The sequence below is a fragment of the Triticum urartu genome, chromosome 6A (genome assembly GCF_056163025.1).
Source record: "Triticum urartu cultivar PI428250 chromosome 6A, HENAU_Tu73, whole genome shotgun sequence".
Taxonomy (NCBI): domain Eukaryota; kingdom Viridiplantae; phylum Streptophyta; class Magnoliopsida; order Poales; family Poaceae; genus Triticum; species Triticum urartu.
Genome location: NC_141878.1, coordinates 31755682 through 31776576, shown reverse-complemented (window position 1 = coordinate 31776576; position 20895 = coordinate 31755682). Strand labels below are relative to the sequence as shown.

At 45.1% G+C, this 20895-nt stretch overlaps 1 non-coding gene and 1 pseudogene across 1 annotated transcript; both read left to right on the top strand.

The window, feature by feature from the left end:
- The first annotated feature begins 1213 nt into the window (after positions 1–1213).
- LOC125529285 (small nucleolar RNA U3) lies at positions 1214–1436 on the top strand. Its single transcript, XR_007292600.1, has one exon. It is a non-coding gene; the product is annotated as a small nucleolar RNA U3 (small nucleolar RNA).
- A 6286-nt stretch (positions 1437–7722) lies between these two features.
- LOC125517815 (small nucleolar RNA U3) lies at positions 7723–7914 on the top strand (annotated as a pseudogene).
- The last annotated feature ends 12981 nt before the right edge of the window (positions 7915–20895 follow it).

Below are 20895 nucleotides of genomic sequence, written 5' to 3'. Positions count from 1 at the left end.
AAAAGAGCATGTCCTGGATTAATGCCAGGGCACAATCAGGAGGAATTTGCAAACTGCTAACTGAATCAGAGGTGAAGCCTTGTTTCGACTATGTACATAATTTGATATACCTGCGAGGTAGAAGAGTATCAAGTTGAACGAAATTCCAGTTCATATGTCCAGAGATCTTGCTCTGTCATTAGTGCAGAATCAGTATATAAAAAATCAGTACAAAATTATCCATGCATTCTGCACCCATTTGTACCACACGAAAATCACCTGTTCCGATTGTCTGTCTGTACCATCTTTTCGCTCTCATGTAGAGTATTCTATTTTTCAGGTTAAACAAGAATCACAATCTGCAGAAGAAGAATAGAGCCCCTTGCCGATAGATCGACGCCAGTTGTATCAGTGGTGTTTGGGAGCCACAATTGAACACAGACGCACAAACTTGCTTTGTGTTCACCAGGCAAGGCCCTGACGACGTGCTGCTCTCGATCAGGCTGTCGGCGTTCGTTGTTGCCTGATGAACTGATCCTGTTTTTCAGAGACGTGATGAGAAATTAATACCTATTAATCATTGCTGATGCTCCTGTTTCTTGGTACTGCCCCTGCCCATCTTGGCTTCATTTCATCCCGTTGAAACCATGTTCCAAAGTGGGTTTCAGTTTGAAACCATGTTCCAAAGTGGGCTTCATTTCATCCACGTAGGGGACGACGTGAGCGTTGCCGAATGAAAGTTGCAGAAAGTAGTTTTCCCGCTGTGCTACATTTGAAACAGCTGGGTCAGCAAAGGATGTACTAGTAAGTGCAACAAATGTAAGTACTTTAACAAACTAGTGTATGTCTGCCTGTCATGTTTCAGAGTTACAACACGCCGTTTTTCTCTCAGTTTTGTTCTTGTATTTTTGTTTTCCTCTTCTCTCTAACTTGGCATAAATATGTCTGCTACTTTTGTGATGGCCGACTGTAATTTCATTTCGCATAAAAGCTAAAGAAAACAAAAAGGGTATGCATTAAAAGTAGTTCAAAATCTGCACAGCTAAACGTTTCTCTGATGGGCTGGGCTTTGGTCATTCGCGTGCCCAGCTACATGGGCCAAGGACCCTTCTTCGATGCTCTGCTCTCTGCTCGAGGAAGCGCAGCACTGCATGCCTGCTTTCTGATTAGTCCCACCTCGCCAGTTTAAGGGACGCTGGAGTGGTTTATAAGGCGAGGCGCTGCTGTTTGTTGCACGACCTTACTTGAACAGGATCTGTTCTATAGGCTCGTACCGCTGCATCCTTTACCAATAAGGAGGCAAGCACTCAAGTCTGGTTGATGCATTCTCACCTCTGGGCCAGAGCGTGATTAACGGCCTGGATTCACCTGATGGGTGCAATCTGACGGCTGTAGAGGATCGTCCCTACCCACACTTGTGTATGTGCAGGGTGGCCTAGAGGGTTGTCTGACAGACTCTACAACTCTTTTTTTTCTCTCGCTCTTTTTGGCTGTAGAGCTAGGATCTGGCGATTAGATTCAGTTGTTGTTAATCCAGAATAAATTCAGGTGTTCTTCCATGTGTGCAATCTAATGCAGAATATGAAGGCTGGGGCTCTTTTTGGCTGTAGAGCTAGGATCTGGCGATTAGATTCAGTTGTTGTTAATCCAGAATAAATTCAGGTGTTCTTCCATGTGTGCAATCTAATGCAGAATATGAAGGCTGGGGCTGCAGTAAATCTAGAATAAATTCAGTTGTTGTTTCATGTGCACAGGCTAATACAGAATATTAAGGCTGTAGAGGATCGTCCCTACCCACACTTGTGTATGTGCAGGGTGGCCTAGAGGGTTGTCTGACAGACTCTACAACTCTTTTTTTTCTCTCGCTCTTTTTGGCTGTAGAGCTAGGATCTGGCGATTAGATTCAGTTGTTGTTAATGCAGAATAAATTCAGGTGTTCTTCCATGTGTGCAATCTAATGCAGAATATGAAGGCTGGGGCTCTTTTTGGCTGTAGAGCTAGGATCTGGCGATTAGATTCAGTTGTTGTTAATCCAGAATAAATTCAGGTGTTCTTCCATGTGTGCAATCTAATGCAGAATATGAAGGCTGGGGCTGCAGTAAATCTAGAATAAATTCAGTTGTTGTTTCATGTGCACAGGCTAATACAGAATATTAAGGCTGGGCTGCAGTAATCATTTGAAGATGTGATTACTCATGTCCTGGTAACCCAGATGCTCCAGCAGTGATGATGTTCATAAAAATAAAATTAGTGCTTCCTTAGTTTGAAATATTACCAAAAATAGGTTGGAAGACTTTGCAAACTGACAACTGAAACAGAGATGATCCTTTCGTTTTCTGCAGTAGAAACTGTAATACTGATGCACATTTGCTTGCGCAGTTCGGTCTGAAGGCGTCTGTGCCTCTCACCGTTTGGGCAGATGTTGCCCCTGACTGTGTTGCTGGTGTGGTGACTAGCGAGATTGCTAGGAGCCAAGTCTGAGTGGAACAGATCTTATTCCTTTCCAAAAAGAAAAGTAGTGTTTGAAGACCACACATGACACCGTGGTAAGATGGCAGAAAGAAGTTCTTCCTTTGCAACATGGTGCTTTTTATTCAGTCTGTCTCTCAGTTAGTAGCAGCCAGATAAAGAAGGTTGACTGGAACTCTGCACCTTTGATTCTGAGAAGGAACTCTGCTCATTGCCTTTGAGAAAACAGTAGGTGGTTTGCCTACTGCAAGTATGCTCAGTAAGGAAAATGCTGTGGAATTCAGAACAGGACTTTCTTTTGCTTGTGGAAGACTGAGTTCAGCTTTTCATTCAACACTTTCATGCATCCGTTACCAGAAGCTTCAGGAGGCAAGAGTGCTAATTGCTTGCTTAAGAATGCCAGGGCCTAATTAGGACAATTGTGCTTCAAATATGGAGACTGATTTCAGCAGGCCAAGTGACAGTCTCCCAGGCTTCAAGTGGTTGTCTGACAGACTCTACAACTCTTTTTTTTCTCTCGCTCTTTTTGGCTGTAGAGCTAGGATCTGGCGATTAGATTCAGTTGTTGTTAATCCAGAATAAATTCAGGTGTTCTTCCATGTGTGCAATCTAATGCAGAATATGAAGGCTGGGGCTCTTTTTGGCTGTAGAGCTAGGATCTGGCGATTAGATTCAGTTGTTGTTAATCCAGAATAAATTCAGGTGTTCTTCCATGTGTGCAATCTAATGCAGAATATGAAGGCTGGGGCTGCAGTAAATCTAGAATAAATTCAGTTGTTGTTTCATGTGCACAGGCTAATACAGAATATTAAGGCTGGGCTGCAGTAATCATTTGAAGATGTGATTACTCATGTCCTGGTAACCCAGATGCTCCAGCAGTGATGATGTTCATAAAAATAAAATTAGTGCTTCCTTAGTTTGAAATATTACCAAAAATAGGTTGGAAGACTTTGCAAACTGACAACTGAAACAGAGATGATCCTTTCGTTTTCTGCAGTAGAAACTGTAATACTGATGCACATTTGCTTGCGCAGTTCGGTCTGAAGGCGTCTGTGCCTCTCACCGTTTGGGCAGATGTTGCCCCTGACTGTGTTGCTGGTGTGGTGACTAGCGAGATTGCTAGGAGCCAAGTCTGAGTGGAACAGATCTTATTCCTTTCCAAAAGAAAAGTAGTGTTTGAAGACCACACATGACACCGTGGTAAGATGGCAGAAAGAAGTTCTTCCTTTGCAACATGGTGCTTTTTATTCAGTCTGTCTCTCAGTTAGTAGCAGCCAGATAAAGAAGGTTGACTGGAACTCTGCACCTTTGATTCTGAGAAGGAACTCTGCTCATTGCCTTTGAGAAAACAGTAGGTGGTTTGCCTACTGCAAGTATGCTCAGTAAGGAAAATGCTGTGGAATTCAGAACAGGACTTTCTTTTGCTTGTGGAAGACTGAGTTCAGCTTTTCATTCAACACTTTCATGCATCCGTTACCAGAAGCTTCAGGAGGCAAGAGTGCTAATTGCTTGCTTAAGAATGCCAGGGCCTAATTAGGACAATTGTGCTTCAAATATGGAGACTGATTTCAGCAGGCCAAGTGACAGTCTCCCAGGCCAAAACCATTGAGCATATATCATTTCATCGTATAAAAAAATTCTACATAAACTGAAAACAAGCCACGTAGATGCGCCAAACAATTTAATGCATAGATCCAAGGAAACTCATCCATGCACTGGTCATGAGTTCGAACCAGTTATATTACATCAGTTTGAAGCAGGGATTTCATCCATATAACGATAAAAGAACGGATACAGGACAAATGTTGGCCTATTTCAATATGTATTGCTTGTATATTTTTTCGTTTTGTTATTATATAGCCGGATGGATTCGCATCGGAATTTATGTGCGAAGAAAAGATTACGCAGTTTTATCTATGCCTCCTGTGTGGCCTTTTCCAGTCCTACTAGCTTCTGTTGGAAAATCAAGCTCGGCAACATTTATCTTACACATGCATAAGTAAATTGCTCTTGTATTCATCCAGTCACTTAGCGCAGTGGCCGGTAAAATAAATTGATGCTTCCTTTGACAACAAGACTTCCTTTCTTCCATTTAAAAGCAAGAGGGTTTCATGACGGCCAAAGAGTAAGGATCTAGGTGAACAGATTATTTTTTCGAAACGGAGGCAAAAGATTTGTCTCATCAATTAATTAAGCAGAAGAGAATTGCCCAGTTAATTAACGGAAAACCAGGCGAAAACCGATACAAACCAACTACAGGTGGACTACTCACAGAGTGACCACCATACCCAACACCTAACGTCCACCAACCGCACACTGTTACAACATGAAGACACCCCAACGAGAGTAACTCTGCCGAAAACCACGGGCACCACCAAATCCACGAAGACAAGCCAGACCATAAGGACAACCCAAGAGACTGGTAACCATCCATCAAGCAGCTGCGGAAGCCTTTCTTGTGGCGTCACTCTTCTTTCCTTTGCTCCTGAGAGCCTCCTCCACAATCGCCTTGCCAGATCTAGGGCTCACCCTCTCCAAACGTTTGAGCAAGCTGTGAAGCTCTATTTCGAAGAGAATCTCATTGAACTTGTCACGCACAGAAGCCTACCCAATGGTCACATGCGAGTGGGTGATTGCAACATCGGAACCTCCACGCTCAACAGAGGCGAGCGACTGGTTGGGCTCCGAAGGATCAGGCGCCAACGCACCAACCGCCTCAACATCATCAGTCACGGGTACCACTGGCACGATGGACTCAGGCGTCTCCAGTTGGTCACATGAAAGAGCCTCAGAGTTAGGTGCCAACGCACCTATCTCATCAACCTCGCCACTCAAAGACGCCACATGCACAATGGCCATAGATGAGGCATTGACAGAACCAACCAAGTCTCCACAACCCGGAATGGCGGGCGACTGATAGGGCTCTGACGGTGGTAGTGAAGGTGGCATGGCCACCACCAAGGACTCCAATGCGCTCAACTCCATCGGTAACACCATAGATGATTCCCCACAAAGCTCCTGCAACTCAGGCATAATCTGCAGAACTAGAGCTACGACCTCCGTGATAACCGCATTCCCACGAACAAGCGGCGTCACATGCAGAGCACGAGGAGAAAAATCTCCAAAGCAACATTCAGCATCCTCATCAATGGAACCAACCTGGAGCTCAGGTAGCAAAGGCACAACCGATGCAACCTCAAACTTGGCTAGAGCGTCGCAAAGCTCAGTGCGGAGCAGCTCAACCTCCTGAAGGAGCTCCGTGCGCAGCAGGGCAAGCTGCGACTCCAAAGCAGACACCAAAGAGGTGCAAACATTGGAATCCTTGCAACACCCAGATTGAGACTTTGGCAGCACCGACACACACAATGACGAGTGGCCCACAACCTCAACCCAACTCCTGGCCAGCGAAGGACAAGGCTGGACGGGCGGGGAGCGGCTCCGCTGACGAGGAGCACATGTGACCGGAGAGCGGTCGCGAGCAACCGGAGAGCGAACACGACAGAACCTCTCCCGATGACCAGGGCGACGACAGCGAATGCATCTGAATGGATCACGGCATGCACTGACTTGGTGGCCACGCTCGAGGCAACGAAAGCACCTTCCTCGAGCCCAACGCTTGAAGGCGAGGCTACGCTCGAGACCTTCCCTCGACGGCTCGGGGGGAGCTCGTCGGCCGGAACGTCGCCCCCGACCCACATGCACCCAGCCCGCCCCGGCTACAATAGCGGCGGTGGCAGTAGAGAGGCCGTTGCATGCCGACACTAAAGATGGACCAAGCAGAGGAGAGCCCAACTTCTCTGGAGCCTCTGCCAGAGCATTGGGAGCTCCCTGCACTCCTGTTGCCACATCTGTCACAAGCGCCGACACGACCGACATCGAAGGCAGCAACAGCGTTTGAGGAGCCAGCCCCCCATCCACCTGGGCAGGGGCACGCAACTGCCCGTAGGAGGGGCGCAGCAGAGCTTCTGTTTCCAGGTCCATCTGAACAGGGGCTGACGATGAGGGCGGCAGCAGCAAGCCGGCGGAGGCGCCCGCAGAGGGAAACGCGGCCAGGGCAGCAAGGGCGGCGGCCGGTGGTGCCGGAGTGGCCGCCGTCAGTGCCACAGCAGCAGTCGGGGTTGACGGCGCGGCGCTGGCAGGAGCAGCGTCAGCACAGGTCGGGGACGGAAGACACCCAAGCCCTCCATCCAGCAGGCCAGGGGCACGATCTGGAGCAGTATGCGCGACGTCTAGGGCGGACAACGCGGCGACGCCGGCCGGACGGGGGCTCAGCAGGGAGCGCAAGCTGGAATGCGCCGTCGGAGATGCTGCCACATCCGGCCTCGGCGGGAGTCCGGCGCGGGACAGACGGCCACCAGCTGCCGGGGCGGCCCTGCGGGCGGCAAGTGCAGCCGAGGCGGCCGACGGAGCCGGAGATGACGACGCGGACGCGAGGGCCATGGGCAGCTCAGCGAGAGCCTGGAGGGGTGAAGGAGTGCATCTGAGAGAGGAGGCGAAGAGCATCCCGGATCTGGTCACGCCGGCCCTGAGGAGGTGAACAAAATTCAGTGTCTGGTTCATGCATTCTGACCTCTGGGCCAGGATTCACCTGATGGGTGTCATCTGGCTTCACTATTTTTGTTTTGCATTTGCAGCTCCAATTTTTGGCAACATAACTTCACGGTTCTTGTTCGAAAACATGCTCAGATGCAAAGTGGCCTTTTGAACTTCTTCTTTACCCACATAACATAATGCCTCCTTGAACACACCCAATTAAAGCTTCGTTACATTCAGCAGGCCAAGTAACAGCCTCCCAGGCCAAAACCAAATAGCATAGGGCAGTGCTACTCAGTCGGTAGATTTTCCTTCTGTCTGTGACGTTCCGTTGTCGCCGCCTTCTTCTTCTCTCCAATCTGGCACTATGTCTGTTACTTTGGTAATGGCCGACTGTAATTTAATTTTGTATAAAAGGTAAAGGTAACAAAAACCAGGTGTCATAAAAAAAAGTTACAGTAAGCATTGTTCGAAATTGTGCATTAAAAGTACGGACTCTGCAGCATTTGCCAGATATTTAAACTAGATCGAAATCTTCACAGGCTCACAGCTGAATGTTTCTCTGATGGATGGGCCGGGCTTTGCTCATTCTCGTGCCAAACTACATGGGCCACGGACCCTTCTTTCAAGCTCTGCCTGAGGAGGCGCTGCTGCATGTGCCTGCCCTACTTCATTAGTCCCACCTCGCTAGTTTAGACGACGACGGAGTGGTTTATAAGGCGTGGCACAGCTGAAGGAAGCACGACCTTACTTGAACAGGATCTGTTCTATAGGCTCGTACCGCTGCATCCTTTACCAATAAAGAGGCAAGCACTTCAGTCTGGTTGATGCATTCTAACCTCTGGTCCAGAGCGTGATTAACGGGGCTGTAGAGGATCGTTCCTGAATTGGCTCATGCCTCTCCAGGGTGGCCTAGTGGTTGTCTGACAGACTCCACAAATCTTTTTTACTTTCTTTTCTTTTCAGCTGGCGATTAGATTCAGTTATTGATCCACATGTACATAGTAATACAGAATAGATTCAGTTAGTATTCAGGTACCCAATGCAGCATCAAGTTCAGGGTGCAAATCTATGGATTAATCATCTGAATTAGCTAACTTTTAGGCATCTATTCTGTATTGGGTATCCAATGCAGCATCAAGTTCAGGGTGCAAATCTATGGATTAATCATCTGAATTAGCTAACTTTTAGGCATCTATTCTGTATTGGGTATCCAATGCAGCATCAAGTTCAGGGTGCAAATCTATGGATTAATCATCTGAATTAGCTAACTTTTAGGCATCTATTCTGTATTGGGTATCCAATGCAGCATCAAGTTCAGGGTGCAAATCTATGGATTAATCATCTGAATTAGCTAACTTTTAGGCATCTATTCTGTATTGGGTATCCAATGCAGCATCAAGTTCAGGGTGCAAATCTATGGATTAATCATCTGAATTAGCTAACTTTTAGGCATCTATGAAAGGCCGGGCTGCACGCTGCACTAATCCTTTGAAAATGTGGTCACTCATGTCTTGGTAACCCAGATGCTCCAGCAGTGATGATGTTCATAAAAGAAGATTAGCTTCAGAGTTTGAAAGACCATCGAAAATATCAAATCCCAGATTAATGCCAGGGCATAACTAGGAGGTCTTTGCAAACTGACAACTGAAACAGAGGTGATCCTTTGCTTCAACTGACCCTAGATGTCTCAGACTTCATTTTCTGCAGTACAAACTGTAATACTGCTGCACATTTGCTTCCGCAGCTCAATCTGAAGGCGTTTGAGCAGATGTTGCCCCTGACTGTGTTGCTGGTGTGGTGACTAGCGAGATTGCTAGGAGCCAAAGTCTGAGTGGAATCGATCTTATTCCTTTCCAAAATAAAAAATAAATTAAAAAAAAGGTTGAATGGAGCTCTGCACCTTTGATTTTGAGAAGGAACTCTGCTCATTGCCTTTGAGAAAACAGTAGGCGGTTGCCTACTGCAAGTGTGCCCACTAAGGAAAACGCTCCCTTGTTGATCCGGCTATGGAATTCAGGACAAGACTTTATTTTGCTTGTGTAAGAGTGGGTTCAGCTTTTCTTTCAACATTTTTGCGCCTAAGATGGCTATGGTACGAATGGAAGGAACCCGATAGACCTTGGGTGGGCATGGGAAACCCATGCGACTCCACGGATAGAGAGCTCTTTTATGAGGCGACAACTATCACCGTGGGGGGACGGTCGGACGACACATTTTTGGCACTCCCCATGGCTAGAAGGATAGAAGCCCAAGGACATCGCCCCGCTCGTGTTCGCGAGCTCATCCAACAAGAACAAATCTGTAAAGGAGGCCACGCAGGATCAAAATTTGGTACACTGGATTAACATGGAGGATGGGCCTTCGGTTCACCATATTGCACAGTTCTGCACGCTTTGGGAGAAGCTTAGCCAGGTTGAACTTCGGGATGACCTAGCTGATGACTTCAAGTGGAACCTCACAACCAATGGCACATACTCGTCCGCCTCGTACTACATGGCGCAATTTGAAGGGGCGGTGGCAACCAACATGAAGAAAGTGGTATGGGGAAACTGCCCCCCCCCCCCCCCCCCCCAAGTGCAAGTTTTTCGTGTGGCTCATCAACGAGAACATGATTTGGAAGGCGGACGGACTACAACGGCGATGGTAGCCAAATTACAATTTATGCCAACTCTGCAAAAGGGAGCCAGAGACGGCGGCACATATTATGTTCCAGTGTAGGTTCTCCATGCGCATTTGGAATGTGGTGAGATGTTGGCTTGACACGCCGGAGCTTGACACCGCCGACTGGGCTGGAATCTCTTCGGTCCATGAGTGCTGGACTAGAACGGCCCTTAGTCGCGGACACCGGAGGAAGGCGACCTCTTCGCTTATAATGCTAGTCTCTTGGGAGGTTTGGAAAGAGAGAAACACGAGGGTGTTCGAGAAGAAATCCTCAATGTCTACCATGGTGCTAGAGGGCATCAAGGTGGAGGCCAGAAATTGGGTTTTGGCCGGGGCTAAACACTTGGGATTCTTAATGCCGCGAGAGTAGTCCTTTTTGTTTTCACATTTGTTGAGGAGTAATGGCCCTCATTGAGACTTTGTTTTATACTCCTTCTTTATTAACGAGATGAGGCAAAGCTTTTGCCTCTGTTTCAAAAAATAAATAAATACAGGAACAAAATTGCAATGACATTTCTTGGAGAGCTAAACCCTTTTCTTTTCTTTGGATAGTAGAGGAGAAAACTTTGCATCAATCTTTTTTGTTGTTGCAAAGAGCCTCAATCTACCACTCCCTTTGTCCTAAAATAAGTGTCTTTTTTTGGCGGGAACTAAAATAAGTGTCTCAACTTTAGTAGAAGAGAGTATTAAGTAAGAGAGTGTCACAAACATAAGAAACAACAACAAGGTTGTGACAAAAATAAAAAGACTACTCTCCTGGCCGCCCCAGCCCGATAGACCACTCTCCACAACATCTCTCATTTGACTCCAATCGCTCGAGTGAAGGTAAAAAACGAAAAACCTGACCAAGAATTTTTTCTTTGAGGGAAGACAATCATTGCTAGCTTTATTGAAATTCAAATAATAATTACATAATTTGAGATCACTCAAGTAGGAAGTTTGGAGGATCATCGTTCCAATAATTAGAAATCTTTTTAAAAAAATTAAACTTTGCTAGCTCATGAGCCACTACATTAACTCTTCTAATATAATGCTTAAACTTGACCTTCCTAATTAAATTTGCAACATCAAGAGACTTAGTGTAGATAACTGCCGCCGAATCCCGCCACTGAGACCGACCATTGCAAAACCCCTGACCAAGACCTGACCATGTTCCAAGTGCTAATAGTGTAGGGGCACTTCAAAAGGGGGGCCCTTTGGAAATGACCAATAGAGGCCGGGCTCGGAAATATCATGCTTTCATAGCGCAAAAAAACCCTGATATAGAAATAAATGCATAGCATGTTCGAGAAAATGTTTTATAACAATATACTTTCATATGGCATAGGGAAAAAAGACAAATACCTACATGAAAATTGTCCAATTTTTGTTGTTGTTATAGGCCAGGAATTTTTTTTGCACAACATGCAAATCATAATATTTTTGAACGAAAATTTACTGACCCGTCGCAAATATGTACAACTTTTGACAGGATTATTTTAATTTTTTAAAACCTGAAAATGTCATTTTCGAATTATTTTTTTTGCAAAAAATCCTCCAAAACACCGTATATGGATTTTTTTAATTAGTTACAACAAGTCAAAAATAGTTCAGAAGTTTTTTTTAGCATAAACTTCACTTTCTTTTGCACTAGTATATAAATTTTCACGTATAAAAATCCAGCCTTGACTTCTGGGCAAATTTTTTATTTGCTATTATAGCTCACTATTCACACTATTTTGGCCAAATTTTTGTCTTTTCTTCAAAAGAGGTCAAAGTTTTTTTTTAGAACGGAGAGATACGTTGCAAGAACAACTAGCTAGTTAGGGAACCAGCAGTGCGTCGTCTTGTGCTGTTTCCTCTTCGTCTCCTCCATAGCCATAGAGAACCAGTGCGCGGGCTAGTGGCAGGATCTGGCCTTTCTTGACGAAGAAAAGGAAGAGAGGCACATGTCGACGCCGAAGCAACGGAGGTTGTTGTTCTCCTTGAACGCCCAGATCTCCACCACGTCACCCCCACCCCGAAGCCGCACTTGACGACGCAGACGCCGCGGCTCTCCCACGGCGTCAGCTGCAGCTCCCTGACGCCGGCGCGGTACTCGATTGCCAGCACGGGGAGGCCGCCGTGCTTCCTCCCCCGTCTCTTCTTCCTCACCGCCTTCTCCTCCCCAGCCCCAAGGGCAGGGACGACCTTGGGCAGCCTTGGCCTCAGGGTTTCGTCGTGCAGCAGGTTGGCGGCCTGGAGGTCGAGGGTGGAGAGGACCGGGCGGAGGTTGCGCATCACGCCGTCGACCGGGAGGCGGAACCGGTTTTGCTGCGGGTCCACTTCGGTGGCGGTCACCGTCTTCTCGTCGATGAAGTGCACGGGCAGGTCGACGCGGAGCCTCAGGTACGGGAGCAGGCGCGCGCGTGTCCACCGCGGCTCGGCTCTCTCCTTGTCCTTGGGAGCGCAGTCGGCGAGCGGCACGGCCTCGATGTGCTCGCCCGCCACGTGTGGTGGCACCACCAGAGCACCGGCATCCGCCGAGAGCAGTGGCGAATCTAGCACGACATTGAAGGGTAGGCTTAAAACATAAATTTTCTAAGTCTGATTAACAAATGCAGTGCAATTGTTGCATGTAAAGCATCAGAATATATTTGTCAAGCGGTATGTTTAGCTTAAATATGATTTTGAAGGATAGGCTTAATCCTATTGAAGCCTCCCTAGTGGAATCGCCACTGGCCGAGAGCGTTGCCGCACCGGCATCGGCCCGTTGCTCCGCTGCGGCTGCAGGATCGTACACGGCCAGCGTCTGCTTGCAGCCTGCGCAGGGCGGCGCCGCCCTAGTAGGAAGGACATCTCGTTCCGGCGACGGAGCTCATCGTGAATGTGTTCGTCCTGTGTGGCTGTGTCGCGGCAAACGGGTTATGTCGTCGTTGGTACGTGGTTGACCAGGCGCCGGCGTCCCCGTATATATGTACTATCCATCCACTTTAGCTACATTGTAGTCAGCTGAAATTTCACTTTTGGGTCAGCCAATTTTGTGGCCATTGATTTTTCTCTGAGATTTATGCTGCGTTTTTTCCTGACCTATGTTGTTTGTTGTGTGGGCTTTTTTTTGACTGACCCCTTATTTGGGTCAGTCGATTTTCTTCTGAGCCGAAGCCCATCAACTGTGCGTACCAGCCCTCCTCTCTCTCCCTTCGTTTTTTAAATATTTTTTATTTTTATGTGCTCTTACTTTTGTTTTTCTGTTTCTCTTTGTTAGTTGGTTTTATTTTTTATTTTCTTGATATTTTTTGGGATGTTGGGTGAATGTAATGTACACACTTAAATAATTTGCAATATGTGCGAAAATTGCGCTACTATATAATTATTGTTTGCGTACTAAAAAAGTGTAATTTAAGAGCGAAGTTGTGTGCAAGTTTTGCAAACTTTTTTTATTTTTTAATAGGTAACAGTAATGCTACTAATTCATTCTTCCTTATTTTAATTAATTAATTTGTTTTTGTTTTTCTTAAAGAGTAAAACTAATGACACAAATTCATTCTTCCTTGGAAACCTCGTTGTTTTGATTTTGTTCTAGCTTCTATCTCATTTTATTTTTTCTTAAAGAGTAATACGTAAGCCACTAATTCATTCTTTCTTGAAAACTTTGGTATTTCAGTTTTTTAGTATTATTTTATTTCCTTATCCTTTAATGATAAGACCAACGCCACAAATTCATTGCTTCTCGGGAAACTACCTTTTTGTGAAAATTACACTATTATATTCTTATTCCTGCATATTTTAAAAATGCGCAACTTCTGTGCAAATTGTTCGCTAAATATTTTATTATTTGTTTTATTATTTTCAGTTCCTTTTGTCTTAATGGGAAATCAATGACACTAATTCATTGTTTCTTACAAAAAAATCACTATTTTAATTTGGTTTAAGTTTTTATTTCATTTTCTTTATTCTTTAAGGGTAATACCAATACCTACTCATTCCTACTTTGGATTTTTTTGTGAGTTTTCACTATTTGTGCTTATTCCTGCATATTAGAAAAAAAGCGCATTTTCTATTCAAGCCTTGTGCAAATTTTGTCATTGTTGTTTTTTTACTTTTCTTTCTTCTTAAAAGGTAGTACCCATACCACTAATTCATTATTTTGATCTGGAGAAGTAGAGACACCATGGATCAAATATCAATGCCACTAATTCGTTCTTCCTTTAGAAAATTTTCTTTTTGGGAAAAAGTTCACTATTATGTGTTTATTCTTGCTTATTATAACAAAGCGCAATTTATGTGCAGATTATATGCAAATTTTGTCACTATATACTTTTAGTTTTTTGTATCATTTTCTTTCCTATTTTAGGGTATTTTTGCTTCCCTTTTTTTTCTGTTTGTTTCTATGGGTTTTTCTTTTTCCCTCTTTCTTTCCTTTATTGGTTATTTTTGTTTTTTGGGTTTTTGGCTGAGTGTAATTATATACAAACAAATAGAATATAATATGTGCCAAAAATTCATGATTATATGCACACTAAAAATGCACAACTTTTGTGCAAATTGTTTACAGATTATTTCATTATTTGTTTTATTATTTTCAGTACCTTTCTTCTTAACAATAAACCAATGACACTAATTCATTGTTTCTTAGAAAACTTCACTATTGTAATTTTGTTTAAGTTTTTATTTTATTTTCTTTATTTCTTAAGGGTAATACCAATACCTCTAATTCATTCCTACTTAGGAATTTTTTTGTGAAATTTCACCATTTGTGCTTATTCTTGCGTATTATAAAAAAGTGCAATTTCTATTCAAACTGTGTACAAATTTTATCATTATTGTTTTTTTACTTTTCTTTCTTCTTAAACAGTAATACCGATATTCATTATTTTGATCTGGAGAAGTAGAGACACTGTCGATCAAATGCCAATGCCACTAATTTATTAATTTTTTTTAGTTTTCATTTTATTTTATTTGTAAAGGTAATACCGATGTTACAATCCATTACTTTTTAGTAAACACTATTTTTCGCGGAAATCTCACTAGTGTATGCTTATTTTTCATCATAACAATACATTTTTGGGGCTTCTTTGATCCAAAAGAATTTTATAGGATTTCTGGAGGATTGAAATCCTTAGGATTTTTTTCCTATGTTGGTCCTTTGATTCATAGGATTGGATCCCATAGGAATTTTTCCTATGGAATCTTTTGTACTACATTTCATAGAAAATTTAACATCCAATCCAACCTCTTTTTACAATTCCTTTGTTTTTCCCGTGACATCAAACAATCACTGCTAATTCTATAGGATTCAAATGGGCATTGCCACTCCCACCCTACGCTTTTCCTATTCCTACGTTTTCAAAATCCTACGAATCAAAGAGGCCCTTGATATATTCCTATGCATATATGTATTGTATGCATCTATAAAACTAAAGATACATGTGTGAGATTGCAAATATAAAATAAATAATTCATTCCTTCTTACAAAATTTCTTTTTTGCATAAATTGCACTCCTATATGCTTATTTTTGCATATCGTACAAATGTGCAAATTTTTTTTTTGCAAGTTGTCTGCATTTTTGTTTGTTTTCTCTATTTTTGTTTTTGTTTATCAACGGGCCATTGTTTTGCATTGGCCCATGAAGTCTTGTGAGCCTTTGTTGGTTTTATATGCAAAAAGACTTAAGGTGTGCTATAACACTAAAATTGGCTGACCACAATTTTGGTTCAGTCGATTGGTTAGGAATCGACTGGCCCATTTCCCAAAATCAGGTGATTGACCAGTAGCCGGTCCCCTATCCATCAGCCTATGGTACTGTCCGACTCGAATGCCAGAGATTTATATTCGTGCAGGAGTCCAGTTGGTAATCCAGTCCAAAACCGACTACTTGTGCTTCCCCTCTCCGTCCGGACGCACACATGCGCTTGGAAGGCATATCGTTTCCCATCTCTAATTCGGCCTGGAAGAGACTTGAAAGAACTTTTGCTGCTGATTCCGAGTTTATATTAGCTACTATATATAGCAAAACGGCCCACGCGTTACAACGGGAGAAACAACAATCATAATCTCCAACGACCATGACCATATTTTGCTGCATCACCGACATACATTATCATTCTTATTTTTGTGAAATCGTGAACAATTTTTGTAAATCATGAACATTTTTTTAAACTCATGAACATATCTGAAATTGTGAACATTTTTACAGACTTTCAAACATTTCTAGAATCCACGAACATTTTTTACAGTTTTTCAAACATATCTGAACTCATGAACATTTTATACTATCTGCAAACATTTTCTAAAATATTTTTCTTGAATAGGCGAACATTTCTAGAGTTGTCACATCCCTGGTTCTGGTATGACCTAGGCTAGCTATGTCATGTGTGCATCATGTTTAACTTCCATTTAAATTTGAAATGGAGATTTGTGAAACCCTCAGAAATTATTTCTGGAAATAACCCAGATAAAAATTGCTCCAAAAGGGTCCAAGAAAATGTTCATGTTGCTCTCTGAAAATATTGGTCAGAGTTAAAATTCTAATAAATATTTGCAGGAGCTCATAAATATTTATTTTGGACATTTGGAATTAATCCAGAAATTATTTGCGTTGGATAAATATTTTTATATATATAAAATATTGTCCAATAATTCTGAATTTTGGTGAGGGGCTTTGGAATAATCCCTTAGGCCCCTGCAAAACTTGTCAGAAGAAAATTAATTGATTTAGTATTTTTATTAAATCAAAACAAAGGTCAGAAAATAGAAAAGAAAACAAATAAAGGTAAAAGCTCACCTGGCCTTACCTGCCTGGCAGCCCAGCTGGCGGCCCAGCTCCTGTGCCGGCCCAGCACTGCTGGCCGACGCCAGTCGTCGCCTACCTCCTGCCAGGAGGACAGTGCGCGTGTGCCCGGCGTGCGCGAGCACGCGCCGCCCACCTCCTGCTTCCCGCTCGCTGCTGGAGGCCCTCGACGTCGCCACGCAGCCTCCCCGACCCCCTCTCACTTTCCCCCGTGCTCCTCCTCTCCTCTGTCACCCTCTCTCGCCCGCACCCGAGCGCTTCCGTCGCCGCCGCACGCCGTAGCCGCAGCCACCATGCTTCCCTTGCCCCTCTGCCCTGTCCAACGGGTCCTCCTCGACGCCGTGAAGCACCAAGACGAAGCACGCGCCCACGGGACGCCTGAAACGACGCCATCATCTTCGTCTTCCTCATCGGCCACCGTGGATTTCCACCGTCGATTTGCCGCCATCCGAGCTTCCCCGAGCCCGCTTCTACGGCCCCTGCAACCGCTGTGAGGCCACGATCTTTCCCCCCCTAAACCGTGCTTGATCCCCTCCTCTAGCCACCTAGCCACCGGAGCCGAGAGCTCCGTGCCGCCGGCCATGGCGCCGCCGTGGCCAGAGGCCGAGCCAGCCGCTCCCGCGCGCGTCACCATGCTCCTGGTGACGCCAGGAGGCCGTAGAGCCTCTCCGCTCGCTTTCCCATGCACCGCAGCCCTCGCCCGCACTTGGCCGTGCTCCGGCCGCCGCCCCCGCCTCCCCCACTTGCTCCATTCAGTGCGGACGAGCGCGGGCTACGCCCCGGTGCTCTCCGCCGTCCTTTTGGTCGCCGGAAGGGTGATCCCGCGCCCTCCGCCGCGTCTGCTGCCGGCGGCGGCTAAACGCCGGCGCGTTAGCCCCAGTTGACCAGGGGGTTTGACCTCCCCTGGCTCAATGACAGGTGGGGCCCGGCCCTGCTAATTCCAGTTTAGGATTAGTTTAACAATTAATTAACCTCTGTTAATTAACTATAACACTGACAGGTGGAGACCACCAGTCAGATTTGACTTTGGTCAATGCTGACATCACCATGACTTAGTGCTGACGCAATATATCTTTTTCTGGTTTTAAAATAAATCAGGAAATTCCAGAAAATGGTATAAACTTCAAAAATTCATAGAAATTCAACCGTAGCTCAGATTGAAATAATTTATATATGAAAAATTATCAGAAAAATTCAATCTTTCCATCTGTACCAGTTTCATGCATGACAAAACAACTTATACCTGCTGTATAGGTGAAAACATATAAATGGCATATATAAGAGCTTAATTTGGAGTTGCACTTGAACCCTTGGTTCAAATGGACTTCATTCAATTTGAATACTAGTTGCATTAGCTCAAACAGCATCACATCTTCATGCCATGTTCATGCATCAGATTGTTGCATATGCTTGTGTATTGATTGTTGGCACCGTTCCTTCTCGATAGGTCCTGCTCCGGAAGTGTTCGAGAGTACCTATCAGTGAAGCAGTGCCCCCCTGTTGATCTACCAGGCAAGCAACCCCACTTGTTCATTCCAATACAATCCCACTCTCTCGCTCCTGCTCTTTTTTATTGCATTAGGACAACAACGATTCAACTGCTATTTTATGCTGCGGTAGTTGAACCCATTCCTCTGCATGACCTGTCATTGCCACAGTAAATAGTTAAAACCCACTAGCATGTGTAGGAGTTGATTGAGCCATGTTTTGTTCCTACCATGCCATGCCTGCTATTGCTTAGAGTTGTGTCAGGTCTGATTCATCGGGAATGAATTGGAGTGTTATGATATGTTCTGGTGCTGAGAGTTAAGCGTGTGAACACGATTTGGTAAAGGTAGAGGTGAGAGGCCATGTAGGAGTACATGGTGGGTTGTCTCATTGGGACTGTCCTTAAGAACTGAGTTCTGTGTAAGTTGTCCAATGACTAGCTACTACCACACATTGGGCTTCGGGCGCTCCAAGCTCTCTCGACTTATTAACCGCCTTGATCTCTGTCCAGGAGTTGCAAATAGTTTCTGGTGTTTGTAGGTAGTGCTATTTTTCTACCGAGTGGCACCCGGCAGGGTGGACTTGGGACAGACTAGGCACACGTGGCCCGGTGTACCGAGTGGCACCCGGATGGTGGGCTCGGGAACCCTGTACACATCGTTTGGGGCCATGAGCGAAACCTCGGCCGGATCTCCTTGCGGATGGAACTCGAATAGGCGATAAACCTGGACTAGAGTCTTGCGTGGTTAGTTAGGTCATGGCCGACACCCTCGCCAGGCTTCCGCTTGAAGGTTGCCGAGATACATGACGTGTACATGGTGATAAGTGGTGAGAGCGTGTGTGAAGAAGTACACCCCTGCAGGGTTATCATGATCTATTCGAATAGCCGTGTCCTCAGTTATGGACTTCTTGGATGCTTACGTGGTACATAGACAACTTAAAGTGGATACTCTAAAATGCTCAAGACAAGTGTGAGTGCTATGGATGGCCTTCTCGTAGGAAGACGAGGATGAATCCATAGTAGTGTATTGATGTGGTGATTAGTGGACTCGTGTGCGCTGCCTCATCTCAAAGAAGTTTCTCGTTGTCGTAGAACAGAATAGCCACTGAGTCAAAGCTGGCTTGCTGCAACTAAACCCCACATTACCTTCTGGATACAAATGCATATATGATAGAATCTGATGTAAGTCTTGCTGAGTATCTTTGTACTCACATTTGCTTTATTTATGTTTTGCAGATGAGACATCTGTCTTATTAGTAGTTCCGCTTGGACTTCGACGAGTAGCTTGTTACCTCAGCTACGATCTTGTACCCTTGGGAGGGTCTTGTAGATAGTCAGGCTTCTCAGCCCTTTTCTTTTGTAGTTGTCTGTACTCAGACATGTAATGCTTCCGTTGCTTGTATGCTCTGAATGATGGGTCATGTGACCCCTGTTTGTATTTATGCTATGTGGCTCTTCTGAGCCTTTATCTATATGAGTTTGCGTTATGTTGTGATGCCATGTTGTACAGCACATACTTGCATGTTATGCGTACGTGTGACGTGTATTGCTATGTGTGGGATCCGACAATCTAGTTGTTTATCCTTGGCAGTCTCTCTTATGGGGAAATGTAGTCTAGTGCTTCCTTGAGCCATAGTAGTCCGCTACAGCCCGGTTCACCGGAGTCCTGCTAGCCCAGCACTACTGCTCAGGACACTTGACTGGTCGGCATGTGTTTCACTTCGTTCCAGTGTCTGTCCCTTCGGGGAAATGTCACGCGGTGACAACCGGAGTCTTGCCTAGCCTGCTACAGCCCGGGTTCCCCGGAGTCCTGTTAGCCCAGTGCTACAACCCGGATTCACACGCTGCTGACCGACACGCTCGATGTGAATCATGTATGCCTGTTCCCATAGGTTAGTGCCGCTTTGGGTTCACGACTAGCCATGTCGGCCCGGGTTTCTCTGTCATATGGATGCTAGCGACACAATCATATACGCGAGCCAAAAGGCGCAAACGGTCCCAGGCCAGGGTAAGGCGACACCCGTGGGGATACCGTGCATGAGGCCGCAAAGTGATATGAGGTGTTACCGGCTAGATCGATGTGATTTGGAATCGGGGTCCCGACAGCTTTGGTATCAGAGCCTGACTGCCTGTAGGATTTCCAAGCCAACCTGGTCGAAGTTGAGTCTAGAAATTCTTTAGTTATGTAAGGGAATTGATTGTGGAAGGGAACGTAAGGCTCTTTTTACTCCTTATATCTCATGCCCTTCTGATCTGAGTCATCCTATCTTCCTACGGGGTTAAGGAACTAGGATTTCGCTTTCGTCTATCAGGATCACGTGTTACTACTCCCTAGTCTCTAAGGTTTGGCTGATCTGAGTCATATCCCAGTTTGAGTACCTCCGGTGTAGCCTGTTTAGTAATATCTCAGAACCTTGAGTAATGATGTTGAGTATGGTGCTACCCCTTCATTTGCAGGATGTTTCATTTTGAGCATTTTACTGCCGTTATGCTGCCGGAATTGTCCTAGGAGTTCAAGAGATAGTATTTTTCTCATACTATAATCTACATCCTTATGGTGATGCTGAATCCATCCTTGTTTCCTTGGTTGGTTCTTCAGGATGTCGTCAGTTAACCAAAGTTCTGTTGCTCGTATCCGGATCCACGGAGATGGTAGGGATGAGGATCCTCCCGACCAGTCTTCGTTGGCAGAGTTCATGTTAGAGGTTGAGAGGAACAAGCGTGAGTCTAACCGCTTGCTAGCACGTATTGAGGAGAACACCTCCCATCAGCACAAAGAGTTTGTGTCCATCCATGACTTCATCGGTCTGAAACCACCTACCTTCCATCATTCCATTGAACCACTTGATGCAGATGACTGGCTCCGCAGTATCACACACAAGCTGCGTTCTGCGAGCGTAGCTGAAAGTGACAGGGTCACCTACGCTGCTCATCATCTGTAAGGTCCTGCTAGTATTTGGTGGCAGAACTATGAAGCTATGCTTCCAGCTGGCCAGATACCTACCTGGA